General features: G+C 46.6%; 1 protein-coding gene across 2 annotated transcripts in view; it reads left to right on the top strand.

Moving 5' to 3' along the window:
- Positions 1-5,878: 5,878 nt before the first annotated feature.
- The window catches only part of CSPP1 (centrosome and spindle pole associated protein 1), a 165,122-nt gene continuing 164,756 nt past the window's right edge, over positions 5,879-6,244 (top strand). The window contains exon 1 of one of the 2 annotated variants that reach the window (XM_067553656.1): positions 5,879-5,973. The gene's annotated coding sequence lies outside the window, so the exon portion shown is untranslated. The remainder of the gene's footprint in view (positions 5,974-6,244) is intronic. The other variant, XM_067553654.1, reaches the window with a different exon arrangement.

Here is a 6,244-nt window from a genome sequence, read left to right as displayed (position 1 = left end):
TGAGTCTCCTGGCATTGGGTGTCGTACACCCCAGCTCCTGACATGGGAGTGCATGAGAAGCTCAGCTTTCGTTTTTAAAACGTATGTTCTAGCCCTCATGGTTATGAAGAAAAGGTTGAAAAGATGACCCATGTAGATGCTAAATGATCAAAATCCAGAATGTAAGAGAATCCTCCTCAATTATTTTGAAATATGATTTTTAAGCCAATCTCATGCTTTTTAGGGGGCACTCCATGAGTTTCACACGCTTGTGGTTGGCAGTATTGAGAGAGGCAGCTGCTTCATTTACCCCATGAGTTTAGGTTACATGGGGCGGTGTAACTTGCATGGGGTGAAAGTAACTGGAGGAGGCATATATACCAGGAGTGAAGTGGCCGAACTGTTTATTTATAGACTTCCATACTTTTGAGGCTTTTTTTTTCTTTTTAGATAGAAGAGTTTTGGTTTTTTTTACATTATAAAACATTTTGTGACCTCAATTCTGCATTCTGAACCTTATGGCCAGGCTCCTATATGCCTGGAGAGCTTTACTGACTTTAATGGAACTCTCCATGGGTGCAGGGGTATACCAATGTGAACCCAATTGTAGAGTCATGACCTCTATGTGATAGGTAGACTCCACTGACACATTTTCAATGTTAACTATTTCCTAACAATGGTTTTTACTTACTCATTTAAATCTCTCCTTAAAATAGGTTTTTAATAAGAGACTTCCATTGTTGATTTCCTATTACTCTGCTGTCATGCAGCAAACCTGCATGATAATATTGTATCCTTTCAAATTAAAGTTCTCTGGGTAATTACTGTGGTAGTCAGAAAACAATGGGCCCAGGCCCACCCAAAACTAAAGGCCTGCCACCTCAACCATGGGGGAGGAACCACTGACCACAGGTCAGAAATGATTAGTTGGGAGTGGGGACAATTAATGAGAAAACAGGAACAGTGGTAAAGGTCAAAGATTAAAAATCAGAGATTCAGAAGAGCATACCAAGCAGAGAACCACTGTCAGTGCTCACTGCTCCTCAAAGATGTCTAATGAATTAAGTGAATACCATCCAAAGGATTTGACAAGGGACTGGAAATAGTTCCCACAGTCACAGAGCACTCTCTGGTGGTGTTTCTTCCCCCTGGTTTAACCATCTTGGCCAGCACCAGGAAGAGGTTGATGAGAAGGTCTTGCAACTTTGTGGTCATCTTTTTGAGAGGTTTATCCCCATCCAGTACTGGGACAAAACTGGACATAACCATATGTAACCATGTGTACAAGGTCATGCTGGCGAGGAAGGGGCAGTGCACTCTTAAAGATGGTACCTCCTGTGTAGTGTGACCTCACATGCGTTGTGTGTGTGAGGAGACACCGACATGGGTGGGCCCAAGTCATTCGCAGAAGTACCAGCATGTCTGGTATTGTTGGAACATGTGAGTGGCTACTTTACCTGGAGCACATGATGGGGAATATGCAGGCTAGGCAATTCTCATGCATTGGCTGAGCATCATGTGGTCCACCCAATCCCTCTGACTGTAGTCCAGGAGGTCTCCAAGTCTGGTGACACAAGTCAGACCCATCTTCCAATGCACCAAAGGAGGCTCCACCACCTGCACACAGAACTACGGATTGTGTAGCAAGGATTCTGTGAGAAGGTCCTCCCCTCAGCGTCTGCTACGGACCTGGTCTTTGAGACCAGCTTCCAGGTCCCGAGGAGGTCCTGGTAAAAAATGGCAGCTCAGAGAAGTCTCAGGGGGAACCTGTTGAATGGAAATAAAAGAGCTACCTATCATATTGGAGCCCTTGGAAGTGGTGGAGGAAAGCATATGACAGCATACTCCATGCTGGATAAAGTCTCCGGCTAAGGACTATGTTTGTTTGTAAAGTGTCATGCACAGATAGATCCCAATCATGCAATGTGATCTCTGCACATGGGACTTTCTGCTCACCGAAAGCCCAAGTTAAGAAATTGGGACATGATGAAAATGCAAATGTCTGGCGGTGCACGTCTGATTGCAGGACATGTGGGAGGACTCCTATGCCTATGCAGAGTTCCACTGATTTCTACAGGGTCATTCTGCATAGATTCAGTTGGACTGGGATTTAAGGTTGTAAAATGTTTATATCAACAGTCAAATTAAATTTATTTAATGTTATTATTTATGTTACACTGTTATTCCTGTGTCTCACATTTTATGAATTTTTGGGCCCTTGAGATGAGATATAGGAAGGAAAGGGATGGGAGAGTCTCCATGTCATATAGAAACAATATCTGCAGGGGAAGTTGTTTCAGTGTAAAGAGTGGAAGCAGAGAGGTCAATCTGAAAAATTGACAAAGCTCTTTCTTGATTTGCACTCCCACTTTTCTTTTAAACAAACTGCAATCACAACCCCACTCCCCCAATAAAACACAATTGCGAAAACACTCCAAGTAGGGTTCTTTTACAAACCTTTTGTGATTGGCATAATTTTTCTGTTCATTGTCACACAGGTCAGTGATTATTGTACCTACCCTTTGTTACCTGTCAGCTCTGTGATTTTGGGGAACCAGGGCACAAAACCCCTACTTACTCTGGCTCACCTGAATCCCTCCCTCCCCTCCAGCCTCTGCTTGAACCAGAAACCAAAAGCAATGAAAAGGCAGTGGGAGACACAGCTAAACCCCTCCAAACAAGGGTGATAGGATTAAGGCAACTCCCCTAGCCTCATCTACATCAAAGATGTAAAAAGGAGGCATCTCAATTAGCACATCAAATGGAGAACAGAAGCCTCATCTACATCGAAGATGAACAAGAATTAGCATACTGAATGGAGAACCAAACTCCAAAGCAGGAACTGCACTGAACTCTGGGATTGGCAAAGCAGGGACGCACTGCATGATGGGAGATTTCTGCTCCTTATGTAAATGAACCCACACCTGCACACACCCAGCTCTGCAGTTAACAGACCATTCTAGTTATTGATATCCAAAACACTGAATCTGCCTGATAGCATTGTGAGTTCTCTGGAAGGAACACTGCCCATAGCCAGGAATGATCAGCTCCTATTGTCCAGCATAAAGAAAACCACTGTGGTATACTCCCTTGAGTCATTGTTTACCCATAAACAAACCTAATGTTCTCCCTTGAACCATTGTTTCTTCCCTACAAAAGCCCCTACCGAAGTTCAAACCTCTGTTCTGATGCCTAGATCCAAATGCTGCATCAGCTCCACTGGAACTTCACCTTTTCCTGACTGATCATGTTGGGGGCTCTGCCTGTCTCAAGCACTCCGGACCCTAAGATGAACAGCCTGTCTCCTGGGAACCTTTGAGCTGCACGGAGTGGTGAGGCCCTCCCTCCTCTCTTTCAGTCCAGGTATAACTTTCTACTTTTGTAATAAAACCTGGGCTAGTCTTCTCCAATACCCCAACTGAAATTGTGTAGTATTGTAAGCGTTTGATTGTTTTTTCTCTCCTTGTATGGTATTACTATTAGTATCATAAGTTTTATATATCTGGCAATAAAATAACTCTTATAATCATGCTGGTTGCCAGTCTCTCTCTCCAAACTTAATTTACTCCTTTGTGTTCTTGGCTTCCCTGTCTTGCTCTGCAGCAACGCTTCTTTTACCTAAGCCAAAGATCCCTAGAGTGCCCAAAAATCCTATGGGGTTGTTTGCTCATCAAGGGGGTTGCTACTAGAACAATTATAGAAGAGGGAGGCAGCTGAGAAGTGCTGCTCTGCCTAGCCTACGGAGTCCAGGGGCATATAAGGGTGGCAGCTGAAAGTGCTGTTTGGACCCAGCTTGCTCAGAAGCGTGTTCTATTCGGGTGTGGTGCAAAGGGGTATATAAGGGTGGCTGCTGAAAGTGCTGTGTCACCCAGCCACTGAGTTCAGGGACATATAAGGGGTCAGCTGTGAGTGCTGATAGCCTGGTCCGCTCAGACGCACTCAGTTAATCCGGAATGTTTGTGTGTATCTGTGGGGCATTTATTTGAATCTGGGGCTGGAGGAACCCAGCTCTGAAAACCCTATGGCCTGTAGGATAGCTCCATTGGGAGGGGACTTGTAGCCATATGAACACACAAGTAACACAAGCAGTACATTAATAGAATTACCCCCTCTCCCCCCATTCCAGGAAAGTAACCCTAATAAATGAGCATACCCCAAAGTGACAGGCAAATCTGGTAACACCTTCTGCAGTTACTTTCCTTTGATCATTCTAGGCAAGAGATTATTAAAACAATACAACCAGGAAAATATTCCATCAACCTATCTGGTTATATTTTTACTGGCAATTTTCCACCCAACTTTTACACTCTGGGGATGCCTTTTATTTTCAACTAAAGTCATTTTACTGATGGTTGAGAGATCTTTGTATGAGGTCTGCATGTGGAGAGTTTGTGTCTATAGTGCCTTTATGCCTTTGGTGGATGGACTTCTGCATGGTGGCTGTGTGCGTTTGTGAGGGAAAAAAGGGTCCTGTGTGTATGTGGTCCCGGCAGGGCACCAGCATAATTTTTTTGGGCCCAGTACAAACTTGTAACATGGGCCCCCTCCCACACACATACCTCAATCCCTCATCCCATACATACAATCTCATGAGCCATGAAGAAAGTTTGAATTCTGAAATTACTGCTACATATTCTACATTTCTGAAAAATGCCCCCTTGATATTTTTGTTTAACATAACACCCAGCCTGAGAGTCCTACAAGCTTGCTGACTATTTTGTAACTTTTTGGCCATTATAAAGGTATTATAACTTGTCAGTGTTTTGATGTTTTTATTCTAATGGACCACTGTGACTGCAATCATTTTATAATTAGGCCAATTAACTTTAAAGCTTTATTTTTCTGGCCTTTTTCATTGCAATGAATGGTGCATTGGATTGTAATGGTGATACTACCTGACTAGCTTCAAGCATTAGATTGGAGTCACATTATGCATGTTCTGGCAGCTTTTCTTTGTTATCAATTGCTAGTGCCACAGACACAGTCTCTATATTGAAATAATTTTCGTCTTGATTTTGTTCATCTGTTTCCCTAGATAGTATATTGCCTGTCTGCAGAAAGGCCTTGTCTGATTTGAAAAATTGGAGAATAGATGGATGTCCTTTAGCTTCTTTTAGTTTGCTTTCTTTTCCCTCCTTATGTTTCTGGCTGCCTGATTTGTATTTATAGCCACCACCAGACATGGCAGTATAGGGGGTGTGTGTGATACTGTGGGGGAATTAGACACTTATGCACATACATTTTGGGCCTTCAAATCCTATCAGAAGAAGCAGCAGCACTATCTTCTGGTGCTTTGCTTTGCCCCTCCCACCAGCTGTCCTTCCTCCTGCCATTGCACAAGGAACTCTGGGACTGGTAGTTCTTGATCTTGATATGATAGACCATGTCTCAGAGAGGAGCACAAATCTCTCAGTTTCAAACTATAAGTCCTAGTTTAACTGCACAAGCACACGCTCTCTATTCCAGAGAAGAGCCTGGGCTGGGTCAAGAGGCCCAGCAACTCTCTGTTCAGAATGTTGCTGGAGACTGCTCTGACACTGCTTCTGATTAGCTCCAGCAAATCTCACAACATCTGGACAATAGATAGAGGGAAATAAGTTTCTACAAATATTCTCAGGCATGATCTACAATTTAGCCTCATTTTTTTCCTTGTGGTAATAGGGGTTGCAGCCCGGGCTGGGACCTCCCAGGGCCTCTGGGCCCCAGTAAAGTGTACCCTTCCCCCCCCATGTGGGGGCCCTGGGTCCCAGTGTGGTGAATGCATGGGAGAGCGGGGGCAGGGGGCCCTCTGGATAGGGTGGCCCCGCAGAGCCGCTTCTCTCGGAGTCCGGCCGCGGCTCCCACGCAGCAGGGGGCGCTGTTTGCAGCCTGGCAGGCGAGCCGAGGCAGCGGCGGGTCTCGGTGGAGAGGCGGTAACGTGTGAGACGGGGCAGCTGGACGGGAGCCGCGGGCGGTGCTGCCGCTGGCAAACCCAGCGTGCCCGGCAGCGAGCCGGTGAGTGACGCCGCGGGGTGACCGGCCGTGCCAGCGGGCCTTGTCCTGGGGCCCCGGGCGGCGGCGGCGGCGGCTCCCGAGGCAGGGAGGAGCAGGGCAGCGCGGGGCGGGGACCCTCCCCCGGCTCCCAGGACGGCGGCGGCTGCAATTGTCCCCTGTCCCCGCACCCCGGGGCGGGCGAGCGCGTGTGCAAAGGGGCTGCCTGTGGCTGAGGCGCGGGGAGTCGGGGCTGCGGCGGCCTCGCTGCGACCTGCCCCGGGGCTGGAGGGGC

The sequence above is a fragment of the Emydura macquarii genome, unplaced genomic scaffold (assembly GCF_026122565.2).
Source record: "Emydura macquarii macquarii isolate MOO-44397 ecotype Brisbane River unplaced genomic scaffold, CSIRO-AGI_Emac_v2 contig_1477, whole genome shotgun sequence".
In the NCBI taxonomy this organism is placed as follows: Eukaryota; Metazoa; Chordata; order Testudines; family Chelidae; genus Emydura; species Emydura macquarii.
Note: the sequence above shows the minus strand (reverse complement) of the source record. Positions and strands in the feature narration are given on the sequence as shown.